This window comes from Piliocolobus tephrosceles, chromosome 4 (assembly GCF_002776525.5).
Source record: "Piliocolobus tephrosceles isolate RC106 chromosome 4, ASM277652v3, whole genome shotgun sequence".
NCBI lineage: Eukaryota > Metazoa > Chordata > Mammalia > Primates > Cercopithecidae > Piliocolobus > Piliocolobus tephrosceles.
In genome coordinates this window covers 61,254,190-61,269,577 of record NC_045437.1, presented here as the reverse complement: position 1 = coordinate 61,269,577, position 15,388 = coordinate 61,254,190, and the positions used below count along the sequence as shown (strand labels likewise).

Here is a 15,388-nt window from a genome sequence, read left to right as displayed (position 1 = left end):
GCACACAGGCTAATGAGTAGCTCTTAACCATTTCCCTGGAGAACAGTAGAGGAAGAAGGCTTTGCATTGCAGCAGGGCCTTGTACCAGCTCAAAGGAAATGCTTCCAACCTGAAAGGGTAGTGGGAGGTTGTTAATAGGAAACATTTCTCTGTATCTTTCTAGAGATCTTTAGAAATGGATCTGAAACCCTGTAAGAATAAACAAACCATTGTTTTGTGTCTTTCTTTCCTCTGCCTCATTCCCAGGTAATAGATTTGGGAAATATACTAGGTCACCCTCAGACTACAACTGCTTCTTATTTTCTCCAGCCTTCTAGGTTGGTGTCAGATTTCTCATTAAGCATGTCAGAGTACTGTTAACACCTAGTATGGTCCTACTTACCAATCTTGGTGGATTGGTTATTTTACAGTAAATTTGCAACAAAACAAAACAAAACAAAAAAACACTTATGCTTATTGAAAAGTAGGAAAAATTATATTTTTTACTTGTATTTCTTTCTTCTTATTTTATTTTATTGAGACAGGGTCTTGCTCCTTTTTACAGGCAGAAGTGCAGTGACCCAAACATAGCTCACTGCAGCCTTGATCTCCTGGGGTCAAGTGATCCTCCTATCTCAGCTTCCCGAGTAGCGGAGACCACAGACATGGGTCATGATACCAGGCTAAATCTCCTAATTTTAGTTATAATAACTTTAAAACAAAACGGAAAATTTAGTTTAAGGCTTTGAATTGTAACATTTTAGGTATTCATGGAGACTTTATTGAGATATATTAAAGCGTGGTAAACTCTAATGAGAAATATATCTAGATAGACAGCATTTTCTTAAAAAGCGTAGCCAAATTATGGCTGAGTGATTGCCTGGGTTTTTCTCCTGTACATCAGTTTCTTAATCTTGCATTACAACCTAAATTATTTGGGCCTGGAAGTATCTTAACAGGTTCTCAAGGGATTCTTAGAAAATATTTGTGCAGTAGTCTCTCCTAGACAAATTGAGACAGCAATGGGGGGAGTTTTTATGATGGGGTGGATTAATTAGGTTTAGAATAATTTCTTGTCCCCAAAGTAAGCAATACCATCCTCAGTAGTTGCGAGGACTCCTTTTCCCACATGGACAAGTTCACCATGAGATCTGAAAGTTAGGTGCTGCTTGGCAGTGCGCTACACTTTATGTCTCGGTGACCAGGAGTCACAGATGGGATGGGAACACTAGGATTCTGGAAGGCAAAAGAGAGAAAGCCTGAAGTTTAGCAAACAGTTTCTACACTGTCACAGCCACATGATAGCCTCTTTTGAAAAAAAAGAAAAAAGAAAAAGAAACAAAAAAAATCACCTATTTAGACCATTTTAGAATTGAAGATTGTCAATTTTATGATTTAAGAACATTATAAAAATATTTCACGAGTCACTGTACCATATCAAGAATCAGGTGCCTGGATACACAATTAGAGGAATTAATTGCACTCTTTTTAAATTAAAATGACTCTTCCATCTACCAGATGACATGGCTCCGCCTCATTCAAATGTTCCTCCAAATTTCCTGGCTTACCTTAGTAGAAGAATATGTTCCCAAATTTCAGAACACAGCTGTAACTAAGATATCTTACTAACATCCAAATGGTAGTACAGTCCTTATAGATGATATAAAGTAGAAAGCCCTTTAGTTGAGCTTTGGAAAGAAATACCAAGTCCCAGATAAGTTAGGGTTGGCTTAATTAAAGATAAAGTATGACTTTAGCAATTTTATGTTTTTTATTTTCATAAATTCTGTCTTATTGGATCAAGAAGTTCTTTTGTGGGTTCACTTCAACAATGTGTCTGTCAGTTTAATCCAATCATAAGTAAATTTAGTCAAATAATCAGTTGAAATTGATTTAAATGGATTGACAGGTGGTTTTGAGGTCTTCAGATTATTATCTCTGAGGCTATTTACTCTACGTGTGTGTGTGTTCTAAAGCCAGGAATGTGGCCCAAGGGAAGAACACAGAATGGTAACAATAAAAGAAAGAATATGACTTTGTGTAAATATAGGTGAGGCCAATGAAAACATGACAGGCCAAACGTAATCCCCTGTGATCAAAAAAAATTTTTTTTTTTTTTAAGTTCCAAGTCAGTAGAATTGCTTTTACATGAAAAGACTGAATCGGATCCTTTTGTAGTTTATGAGCATGATGATTGGGTGTTCACACACGGGTGTGAGATATGCCACCCTCAAACCTTGTTATGACTTCAGCATATTACCCAACTGACCTGAAAGAAGGAAAAAAAGGAAAGTCTGACTCTTATTTAAACAACAGTATTGATATTGGACACTGTTAATTTCCTTTTCATATTCCTAGGAGTATCTATTCATAACAGTATGAAAAACATTGCTTTGACTTATATTCTCAAACATTTCTTATGTTTGGTGAGTAAGAAAGTATATTCAATTATATCTCAAACGAAGATATAGTAGTATCCCTGCCTTCCTCAGAAACTGTGTAAAAATAAGCAGTCAACATTTTGTACTGTTTAGGATATTGCAGTGCTTATTTAGTGGTTTGACTTCAAATACATTTACAGGTAATGTAGAGTGGCTGCCTTCAAAAAGAAGGGAGGCAAAGGCAGTCAGAGAGAGGTACAGGAAGAACAATCACCACAGGGATGGTTTATTCCTTGTTCAGAATATTAGATACAGACTAGTTCATTATAGTACCTTAAATCACATCACATGTCTGAGCTATTTAATGATAATCATTCAAGTACTTCACAGCCCGAAAAGTTGTCACGTCCGAAATATATTTGTACACATTTTAAAAGTAAGTTGTTTATTGAATCTTCAGTTTTTTCTACCTTTCCGCTCTATCTCAAAGAGAGACCTTCCCTAAAGCTTGCAGGTTGCCATAAATTACTGAGCTTTGGAGAAAAGTAATGAAATAATTTGTTTTGTTTTTGCTTTTCAACTTTACAACAACCTTGAAAATAAATGAAAACTCTCAGGATGTTTATTTTACGAAATTTTCATGGACTTTCTATAAATTGCAGTAAGTTATTAAAAATAAGAGAAAAGCCAATGGGAAAACATGTAATGTGAAACTGATGACTGAACTGTGATCTCCTAATTGCAGCTGTATATTATATCTACCTATAGCTACATGGCAACATAATATATTTATATCAATAAATTAGCAGCAAATTCCTGATGCTCTTCTTCATTGTTTCCCCCATACTACCTTCTTAAACCTCTTTGTCAAACTGCTAAGTATTAGATTTTTTTCACCTTCTGCATGTATCTACAAAATATCTTCCTCTTATTGACTAATGGCCAGTCACTACATTTTATCAGCTTACTCTTTCTGATGTCTGATAGGATTAAGCCTGAAGGGTGTCAAGGAAGCGGGAGGGAAAAGTATTCAGATCATATCTTAATTTGCATTCCTTTTAAGTACAGGAGAGTTTACAAAGCCTTTATTCCATTATAGCTATCAATTTGCTATTTATATAGGGGTCCTGACAGCCAGATGGTAGTGGTCCTATCATTTCAGGAGCAACCTCCACCTCTGAAGTCACAGGTCCCAGGAACAATGACCAAGGTCACCCTCCACAGCAGGGCTGTGCTTTTCTTTGAGGAGAGATAGCCCTTCAATGCTGAGAAACCCAGCTTCCAGGAACTGCAGGCCTCAGCCAGGCACTGTCTTTCACGTACTCCTGCAGAGAACAATTGTGTGAAGCATGGTGACCTCAGAAGCCCAAAGCCTGGAAGGCTATTTATGAATGCAGTGTACTCAGAGAATGGGTTCAGGATGAGGAAACCCTATCAGAGCCCAATTTAGCTCACACTCTGCCTGTGAGAGCATCCTATGAGAAAACAAGGGTAAATATAGCAATAACCAGGTTGCAGTTTGTGCTTCTGAGAGCAGAAATGAGAGATCTTCAGAGAAGTTTTAGCCAGACAAGTAGGATTCTGGGAGCATTTGTTGCGGAGCTAGATTATCGAGGTATTTTTCTATTGGCTTTTTAACTTTTTTGAGGGAGTTGAAAATCTGGTCAATGAATTCCCACTTTTACATAAGAAAACATTTTACAATGAATATGGGATAAATAATATTGCTCATCTTTGAAATACGATGGCCCCATTGTTATTTCCAGAGCAATCTAAATAGATAAAATAGTTGCTTTCCTAGCAGGTTAGCCACTTTGCGCTAATGCAGCTTATCATCTGTGAGAATTATGCCTGGCCTGAAAATGCCCTCAGCAGGCTTCAGTATAGTTTCCCTCATGTAATATAGCCATGTTAGTAATAATGACAGAGGACACCCCATCCCAGGTGTCAATCACCTAGTGGAAGAAGAACAAGAACTTCCTCGAAAGAATGCAGCAGCTAATGCAGAATGGTATAACACTCCAGCTTCACTGCTTTGAAACCTCCTGCAGATTGTTTTGTTCTTTACACACGATATATTTCACTCATCCAATAGCTCCATGCTGTTTAATATCTAGAGTTCCTTTCATGAACTGTCACATGCTTAGGTTGAAGCGGACGCTAATTTAATTAAAGCGTCGGGGAGCGTATGTATTATCCACTATAACTGGCCCTTCATTGGAAGGAAAATGGCATTTAGCAGCAGTTGTGGGTTGTGATAACCAACAAAGTGAAAGTAAGAAGAATACTGCAAGTGGAAAATACTACAACCTTACAGAAAAGCAACACAGCTGCGTGAAGCAGGGGCTGCAAAGGAAGTCATAATGTTGAGTCAATAATTCTTTTGGAGTTTTTCCTAAGCAAATAATCAATAAAAATCCAAAGCTATAAAGACACAATTTCTCATTGCAATGACTGGTATCCCAATCTCTAAAGAACAGAAAACAAAATCTCTATAATTATAAATATTGGGAATCTCAGTCTGGTCATTGACTCAAATGTATTTTAATTTTAAAAAAGATAAATTTATACACATATACATTTGAAAACATGAGCCATGTTCTAGCAGTTCAAAGATATTTGCCAGGACATTTCCAACAATCTTGATGCGATTCCCTATTGTTCTCTTAAAAGACTATAAAACTTCCATTGAGCTTTTCTGTATTAAAACAGAACAACTCCATTCTACTTTCACCCCCTCTGGAAAGAATATAGGACCACCTTTGTGTATTTTTGGTATTAAAGATGCATATTTTACCCAGTGCTAGGTGGAGAATCTGTTGCTTACTATTTGTAACCATGGGCTGGTAACAATTTCTCTCCAGAGTCACAGGTCCATGCAAAATGAGAGTACATGACTTCAGGCCTTGCCCTTCTCCTTCTCGGTCTTTACTAACATACAGGGAGTACATACCCAGGACAATGGAACAGTTTATGAAACAATATAATTCATAACAACACAATGACTCTTTAAAAACAAAGATTTGCAAGTGGTGTGGAGGAAATGACATCACTTTTAGACTGGACAGGAGATAGCGTTTCAGCAAGGGTGTGAATACAAGTTTTCTACTTGGATGAAATACATGCTATCATAAAGTAATATTCACAGCATGGTTAGGATGAGAATAAAGTCAGAGATGACAAAAATAACCTTTTCATGTTTTTTAATTCTGCACAATTATTCTGGTGCTTTTAGAAATGATTAATTGACAATGGCTCACTGACTCTGAGACTTTTACCTGTCTGTGACTTTAAAAAATTAGAAATGTATGAGTTTTAAAAAGTCAAAGTGAGAACTCAGAAGTGTTAAACTGAAAGTAATAAAAGCACTTTCACGAAATTATTTTTTACCTAAGGGAATCTATTTCAAGTCATATTCAGGATTCTGACTGATGAGTTGATGGATATGCCTGAACTCCATAAAGGAATATGAATTCAAGGGGAAAATGTATTTGGGGGAGGAAACAACTTTATTTAAAAGGCACTGAAATTGATGTTCAAAAATTGTGTGCTTCTGGGGAACAGGAAAGGACAAATTCTCTAATGAGAGCTGAGGATGAAAGTGAAGCATGTAGGGAAAGAGATACAGACACATGAAGAGAGGTTTTGCAGATACACATGTAAGGACAGTCTCCATTCACAGCCTGAAGAAGTACAAAAAGTCACTTTCTTATCTCTGACATATAAGAATAATATTCTATTATGCAGCAGCCTCTATGATTTGGATACCTCAGCTCATGTCTGAAAACAAAGAATAAAATGTCAAATTCGCCAGTATAAGTTCTGAAAAGTTGCATTATGAAGTCCCCAAATCCAGTAGCATAACTACGAGCTAGGTCTTGACAGCATTTGTCAGTTTGTGTCAACATTGCCTGAATCCAGTCGTGATTCAGGAACTACACCACTGACCTTTACCCCAGACACAGTGAGTCTAAAGGCAGTTGTGACATAAAGCTCATTTCAAACAAATGAATAGAGTTGTAAACTTAAGTATAAACAGGATTGTACATAAATCTTTCATCTCTGTATATGTTCATCCTTTTTTTTTTCAGCTACCCCATGCATACAAAAACAGGGAACTGTGTTTATTTCATTATTGTATTATAGACTATCTTCAGATTGTGTTTAGAGAAGATGCCTCTTCCTATATTCATAGGTAGATATACATAGATCTTCCCGGTTGAAGAGAGTTATAGCATTGTTTATCTTTTGGTTCCTGTTGTTGCTCCTAACACAGTAATTTTCCTTCAATAAATATTTATTAAATAAATAAAATATAAATTGCTTTCCTCATATATTACACCATAAGCATAATTAGAAATAATTTTTATTTTAATATCAAGGAGCTTGCTGCATATTTCTAGTTACAGTTTGCATACCACATAGTGTAGCATACTGTGCTCTGATTCAGGTAGTGCTGAGTCCTGCCCCTGATCCTTTTTATTAGCTAGATGATCTCTGTGAAGGTCATGGAAGTCATGACAATTTTAAAGGCTCTACTTCCTCAGCTGGAGGACTGGAAGGGAAAGGAGGAAAGGGAAGAAAAACTTACCTGGCTTATTTCATAAGATTGTCCTGATGATTGATTGAGATAGTTGAATGCCGGGTGTAAAATATATGACCCACACCACTATTCATTTTGAAAAAGTCTAGCAATCATTTCACTCCTTCCAATATCCTGTCTATAATGTGAATTTAGCCCTTATCATTTTTCTCACATTTGTATTTACAAGACATTTTTCTTTTTTTATTCGGGAAACAAAAACTAGGATTTAGTTAGTACACAGACTATTAAATGGGGCTTTCATTGAATGAATATTACAGCTTTTTAAAGCCATTTCTCATTATATTGAAAGCTTTAATTTTGAAAAGAAACTCATGTTTTGCCAACCAAGGAAACACGTAGTCTATTGTGTGTAGACAATATAAAATTATTATTTGCAAATCTTTTGTACCTAATTCTAGGATTGCCAAGGAAATGAAAATATGAAAATGAAATATATGCAGCCATTCCTAGCTTTTGCTTTATCTCAGCCCACCCACTTCGCAAGCACCAAAGTTTGAAGTTGGTTTCTAAATTCAGAACACAGTTTCCTAGAGGATCTATATTTGGAAGAAGGATATTTCCCTTGTCTAGAAATACACCCTTTCCTGCGTGCTCTGCAGAAAACCAAATGGGAGTTTTCCCAAAACCAAGTAAACAATATCAACTCCTTTGCTTGTTATCTTAAATTTGAATTGAGATCAGTAACTTTGGAAAAATAGTTGGTAATTTGACATACGTGCCAAAGTCTTCCAGTGCTATGTTTGGACCATGCCTCTGCTCTGCTTTTATGGCCTTTACATTCTTGCATTATTGTACGTACTGTAGTATAAATCCTATTCTATCTTCCTGATATAAACTCATTGAGAAGAGAGACCTTATGTTTTCATTTTTAAGTCCCCTGTGCTTAACTTTGGTTTGGTATAAGATAAATGTTCAATAAGTTTCTGTTTAAGGGATGAATAAATAAATTGCATATGTATGTCTATATGAATATATAGACATGCATACAGTAAAATGAATGTCTAAGATCAAAACACAGCTGTTTATACAAATGATCAAATAACTTTAGTCCAGTGGTGGAGCAATATAGTAACAGTGACTAAGAGTACAGGTTTGTGGTGAGATAAAACAGAGTTCAAAGCCAACTCTGCCCCTTTGACTGGCTGTCTGACTTGGGCAAGTTACTACATCTCCTTGTAATAATTGCAATTATTACATCTCTCGGAGCCTCATTCTCCTCATCTGTAAAGTATGGAATGGGTAACAGGATTGAAGGAAGTAACACATGCAAGCATTTTTGTAAGGGTCTGGCCATGTAGCAAGTCCTTGGTAGCTCTTAGCATTAAGTGGTAGTCATGGTAGAAAAATAAAGGATGTCCTAATAATTTTAAGAGGTTTTGCCACTAGAAACACTGTATCTTTTTCTTCTAAGTAGTGTCTTTCTTTATACAACTTTTCATTCATCATCTTGAAGCCAGATTTTCCTTCTGACAAATTATTCCATTTTCAGTTCTCCTTAATGGATGAATTTTTTTTTTCTCTTTATGATAAAATAAATAGAGGCAGCTGATATAGCCACAAATCACTCCAACTTCCTATGGAAATTACTTCATTGATTTCTGAAACGATAAAGGACCTGTAATGTAGCTATAAATACATTCATTAAGTCACAAATTGCTCATGGCAGCACAGGAAATCTCAATATACTGTCCAGGCATCATCCTCCCCCAAATACACATTTTCCCAAGGGAGCCCAGCCCGGATCCATTATCATAAGTACAGCTGGAGCTAGAGTCATGAATCAGAGGGCAGCTTTCCAGTTCCTCATCCTTTCTGAGTTCATTAGAGTGGGCAAGTTTTCAGACTAACATGTTAGGTCAGAAATAAGATCGTTTGTATAAAACAAGATGAATATTCATCTGTCAACTTATCTGTGACATGGTCAGAGTCTGGACTCTAAAAGGAGACTCTCCTGAAACCCAGAAGGCTCTGAGGCAAGAGTAGGAAGGAGTCACAGACTTGGAAAGTGGATTGTATTCCCTAGCCCCAGACATTTCGTTTGTAGACATTCACCATGTCTCATGTCTGATGCCTGCTCATATTGTCTTCACAGTCAAAAAAGAAAACAATAAGGATTTTGGGCACTGGAAGGTGCACACAGTGGCTTTATTGCACGTAAGTTCCATCCCCGGATGCCTGTAAAAAAGCAGAGACCTTGACATTCTTACCTGGGACAGAGAAGATTCCAAGATCATTGTACACCTTTTGTGGAATTATACTTAGCAATGAAAATCTTTCAACCAACTTCTGAACTTGTTGGGGGTGGTTACTGGCAAAATTCATTTCCCTTTTATGTTTATTTACTTTGCTTTCCTCTTACCCCATACTGGCTATATTTCCCTTTTGGGTTTTATTTATTTTGCTGAGACTTTCAATTTGTTTCTCCCCAACTCTTCCAAGATCTCTAGTCTCATAGGTTATGTGTTTAAATAATATGTTTAAATGGCTTGTGGAAGAACACAAACACAGTGGCATCACGGCAGGCACTAGGCTCCGTGACCTGAAAAACAAACTTACTAATGTCTTCGTGTTCTTTTCAGCACATCTCACTAGTGGAGGACTAGCTGGCAGCCGCAGCTCACCACTTAAACCAAAATGAACTTCACAAGAAAACACAGTTCATATGCCAAAAGGAAGTAATTCAATACAAGTACAGAATAATCTTTTTCTGGTACCTTATATTTATTTTTTATGTGCCGTATTTAAACTTTTAATCATCCAGCAGCAGCAGGAATTACTACTCATCATCATGCTTCCCATTGCATTTGGGAACAGCATCAATACTCAAGGATTACCTGGAGCGTGGGGGGTGCATATTAAATTCCTGTTTTCATTTTCCTAAATGCATCCCATTATCTCTCTATTGTCCTTGGCTGTTGTGAAAGAAAAAGAGGCAAAAATAAGCTTAAACCTGTTCAGACAAGCAGCATCTAGTGAGCAAAAAGAAAATCTCCTGGGTAGGTCTTATTCAAATCTCTTTAATGGCACACTAATTACATATGACCCTATTGGCATCTTTGGTGTCACTTTCTTTAGAAAAATTATCAAGTGTTTATCCCTGGGGTTTTTGTTGTTACTCTTGGAAAGAATCCACCAAGTGTCTGAAATGACTCTGAGGCTACTCTCCTTGAACATGCCCTATGCTTAGCCAGAGTTTGTCATTAACTGCAGGTGGTTACTGAGCAATTATAGCTAATCAGAACCTTAAATGGAGGGGTTTTTAATCCCCCTCATGGGACACTTTCCCCTGAAGTTCGGTTTACTTCTATTTGATGCTTTAGGCAATCCTCTAACATTTGGGAATAACGTTTTTCTATTTATCAATTACTATGAAATGAAATGTCTTCATGATGTGCTATTAGTATATTATTTTTTAAAGGAAAATTTGAAAACTTCTTTGAAAATGGAATCTAGTTTTTTACACAGGATGAAACTTAATCCCTTCTAGGTTTGCCTTCAGCTGTCAGAAAACTCTCATAGCACTCAGTAGTTTTTAATATCTTTTCTGCTGCAATTTGACTCTGGCTAGGGTTTGTGACGAGACTGTTTAATTGCTTTGTATCTTTTATGAGATCTTTATGATAAGGAACAACATATACTTTCATATTTCAAAGACAAATAATTTCAGAAAGTAGCATTTTTCTTGAGAGTTGAATTAAAAAATCTTCTAAATTTTGGATAGAAAATTTTCTAAAATATATTATGCACTTGATTTCCTTCTTAAACAAACTATTTGATGCACATTTCCAAATTTTTAAATAACTAAAATAATCATCATGGACATCGACTATTTTCCTCTGCCTAAAACATAATGGTATTGAGAATAATTAAGCTATTTGTGGCTATTTGCTCCATACCAAATGTCCAGCACTGCTGGTATTTTACAATCCTTTGTATGGCTTTTGTAAACCATAGATTTTGTCTATGGTCTTCATTGCCTTTACCTTTGTTTGCTTTCACTTCTTGCTGTGCCCTGGGCACTGCTGAGAGCCCTCAGCTAATAACTGACCCCTGGTGCATGAACGTCAAGACATATTTTGACTGCTAGCTCCCTTGAGAACATTGGATTCAACTGATTTCCGTGTTCCACATATAACTATGGTGTACATTACTCTGACATTGAATGGAATCTTTCAAAAGAGTTAGTCAAAATGGTGGAACACAAATTACAGGTTGATCCTTTTACTTTAAATGAGTAGAATGTAAAATGCAGAAAGCCAAATAGATAGATACTACCTGTAATAGTAAAAGCAGATGGGCTAGAATCAAAATTTTGTCTATTCTTAAGTGTTTTTTAGGAACTAAAGTGGTTTTATTATGTTAAAAATGTAGATTCCTGGACACACTTCAAAACTTCAAACCTTCTGGATCAGAATTTCTGGAGGCAGAATTCTTGATTCTTAAGCATGCAACTGACATAATTTTGACCAAAAAAAAAAAAAAAAAATTGGGACCACATTTTGCAAAGTATTAAGCTATAGTTATCATTATAATAATAATAAATATGCTGGTGAATCATAGTGATCCTTGTTAAAAGAGAATTCTAACTGATATATAATAGCATTTCTCTGTAGTCTTTTCCTTATAATGAATCATCTATTTTAAGAAAAGTTCTGTGAAGTAGAAAATTTATCTCAGTATCAAAAAGAAAATGTAAGGTAGTGTTTTTATTCTCAAGAAGCCGACTGGGCTGCAGAGCATCTGTGAACTCCTTAAACGTGTATGCAGCCGGGCGCGGTGGCTCACCCCTGTAAATCCCAGTACTTTGGGAGGCCAAGGCGGGTGGATCACAAGGTCAGGAGATCTAGACCATCCTGGCTAACACGGTGAAACTCCGTCTCTACAAAAAAAATTAGCCAGGCGTGGTGGTGGGCACCTGTAGTCTCAGCTACTTGGGAAGTTGAGGCAGGATAATGGCGTGAACCCGGGAGGTGGAGCATGCAGTGAGCTGAGATTGCACCACTGCACTCCAGCCTGGGCGACAGAGACTCCGTCTCAAAAAAAAAAAAAAAAAAAAAAAGTGCATGCAACGTTTTTTCAGATATATGCATTTTTCCAGGAAGAGAGTTGATAACTTTCAAGTGATTATTCCCATTTTAGAGATGAGAAAACTAAGGCTCAAAGAGATTAAGGAACTTGCCCTTAGCAGTTAAAAAATGGGTTATTCTTGCTCTGAATAGTTAAAGAATTTCTCAGCTAAATAGAAATGGGGTCCCAAAGACAGGTGTGTCCGATTCCAAATCCATGCTGTTTTCCATCCAAGCTTAGGGTCTCTCAAGTGGCTTCAAATGTTTTCTTTCATTATTCTTGTAAGAGTTGCCCAATTTTGCCATGAGTTCGCTCTTCCCATGGCCCTGGCCATTCTTTACCACCTTTGTTCACCTACTAGTCCTACCAGGTGAATCTTGTCTTAATAGTCTAATGATAACATAAAGGAGTGCTTTTCTCTCTTGGAGAAACAATGGCCCTCATTCTCTGTCTTATCTGATCTCATTTTGTTTCCGGTGATAGCTAACTCAGTTTCTCCAGGAGAGTTTTCCCGAAATTATCAGAGAACAACCACACCAGACCTATTCAGCAGGTTAGGGGGAGCCCAGTTCCCCATTGTCCCCTGTTCCATTTTTATTTTTTATTTTTCAGCTTCTCTTGAGTAAGCACTTGAAGCAGCTGGGAAACTTACACCACCATCTAAGTAAAGCTAGCATGATCTCTGCCTAGCAACAGGAAGCAAGATCTCTTGCCAGAGGCACTGTTTGTTTATCTCACCCAAATGCCTACTCATTCAAGAGACAAACCTGTCCTCTTAGTTGAGTCATTATTTTTTTTCTAAATAATTATTTCTTTTTAATTATTTATTTAAGATGAGGCCTTTTTAAGCAAGTGGTCTTCCACCACCCCCGATACACCCCACATGGCTTGGTAATATTAGTAATCCTAAAGCGGGTGTTAGAACTCTCAGACTCCTCCACAGAGGCCAAGAACAGAAAAAAAGAAGAGAAGAAATGAGAGTCCTTGCTAGAGGATCCTTTGGCTGCAAGGAAGAGCAGACATCCAGCAGCCACATGAGATCACTACTGATTCTGCTTTTTCACTGCAAGAAACACTTGTTCAGGCATTTGCAATGTACTATGTGTATGACTAGGAGCTAAGGATACACATGATTAAGAATCAGTATTTGACCTCATGAAGCTCACCATCAAATTAAAGAGACAGAGGCACATGCATAGGGAAGTGGTTGCAGTTTGTGTATGCATTGAGACACACTCAGTGATGAAGAGGAGAAGCAACTGTTATCAGGAAAGATGAAGGAAGTGACTGCTTCCTTGGACTGGCCTTGTGTTTCCTCACTCATCACCACCCAGAGCTACGTCAATTTGATGGTCTGCCTTAGGAAAAAGGAAGAAATGCACATGGGTATGTTTAAATTTCCAGAAAGCTTGGGGCCTTTAAACAGCTAGAGTTGCTTCTCTACAGAGGCTGAAAGTGCATCCATCTATCACTGAAATCTACTAGGAACGTATTGTCCAGCTAGAGGAATTAGGAATTAATCTTTTCCAGAGAAAATCTTTTCCATGGTTGAAATCAAAACTGCCCCCAGAGAATAATATCCCTAGGGATATACATAATACAATAAAAACAAAGAGCACAGCTGAATAAATCTATGGCTAGACAGGAGAGTTTTTTTTTTTTTTTTTTTTCATTGAAGTATGTTGCTGGATTAGTTGAATCCTTGCTGTTTAGATTTTCTTTCTGAAATACATTGTAATCAATGCTTCAAATGTTTTATATTCAGACTTGGTCACAGTTGTATACTATTGAACTGGTTGGATGAATTTTAACCAATTTAAATGCAATTGGGTAAGTAAATAAAATCAATCTTATACCAGTTAGTTAACACTGTGCTAAAAATGTAATTATGTGACACAATGTCTTCAACAATGGTTGCGCTAATTTACACTCCCATCAGCAGTGTAAAAGGTTTCCTTTTTCTTTGCAACAATAGAACTTTGAAAGCTAAACTGAAAGAACTTTAATATGATCAAGTCTACCTATCAATCAAGTAAAAATAAAATAAAATAAGTTATAGCTTTAAATAATTAAGAATAATTTTGATACAACATGATGAAATAGTATGTCCCACTTCATCAGATTGGAGAACAAAATAAGGGGATATTTATTTTGAGGTTTCAACTATAATGATTATGATTTCTCAGCTTTCTTGTAATTGGAGGTATATTAATGAAACTTCTCTTTTGAAGTAATGTCTGTCAATCCCTGAGGAATTCTCACTTGTAAATTCCACTAATATTAGTCCACTCACTAAATACCAGACCTTGTTCCAGGCATTAGGGATAAAAACGGATGCCCTGATTTCACAGAGCTTGCATTTTAGTTGGAAGAAGCAGTCAGTAACCGTACAAATCAACAGGATGACCAAGAGACAAACAGCAGATAAATAAATAACGAGGAAAATGGTAAGTGTTATCCGAGAGCTAAATTTGAGTGATGTGATGAACAGTGAGGGGTAGTCAGTCAGGACAGGACTTTCCGAGGGCAGGGCATTTGAGGTGAAGTCTGAATGAGCTGAAAGCAATCCATTTGACTGGAGAACAGGAGTGGAGGTGAAAGCAAGGGAAAGCAGGGATGGTCCCAGAGAGTCTGGTGGCAATGTAGATTTTAATATTCCTGTGATGGGGGACATCACTGGAGCCTGGCAAGTAGGGGGAGTGGCATGGTGTGATTAGTAACTTCAAAAGATGTGTTTGTATGGAGAATAGTTTGTAGCTGGTAAGATTCGAAACAGGGCGAGCAATTAGAAGCTAGGAGAATGGTTCAGGTGAGATTCAGAGGGGACTTGGAAAGTGTGAAGCCATGGGGGCATGTTCTGTAGGTGTGTTGATTAGACCTGGATAAGGTGTGGGGGTGAAATTAAGGATGGCTTCTAGATTGTCTCACCAACATACTTCTAATGCTTTGTGATCTCAGAGATTTCCAGGTCCCCATGTGCAGTCAGGCAATGGCGTTTCCTGAATGCTGCATCTCCTGGTACCAGCTTACTCCAGGCACATTTAAAAATCCAATACCTACCTAAACCAAAGTATGCTATTGAACACTTTTTATTGCAAGTTCGGAATTTCAGCACTTGCTGATGTCTTATCAGGCTCAAAGTTCTCATCCAAAGACCAGGTGGTAGAAGTTGGCTTTTTCATTTTGGCCAAAAATAAATCTTAATTCACTCATAATTTTGAGCCTAGAAACCTCACACTTCCCATCATTTGCTCAGTATGGGTGACTTTTTCCTTTCCAGTTGTCCCTGTGTAATTAACAGGGGTAAATCTGTTTCCTGTATTAGAATTTATAACATGTAATTAGAACAATATGT

At 37.1% G+C, this 15,388-nt stretch overlaps 1 non-coding gene across 1 annotated transcript; it reads left to right on the top strand.

Moving 5' to 3' along the window:
- The first annotated feature begins 2,145 nt into the window (after window positions 1-2,145).
- On the top strand, window positions 2,146-2,249 carry LOC111541696. The gene has a single exon (XR_002731355.1). It is a non-coding gene; the product is annotated as a small nucleolar RNA U13 (small nucleolar RNA).
- Window positions 2,250-15,388: the final 13,139 nt, after the last annotated feature.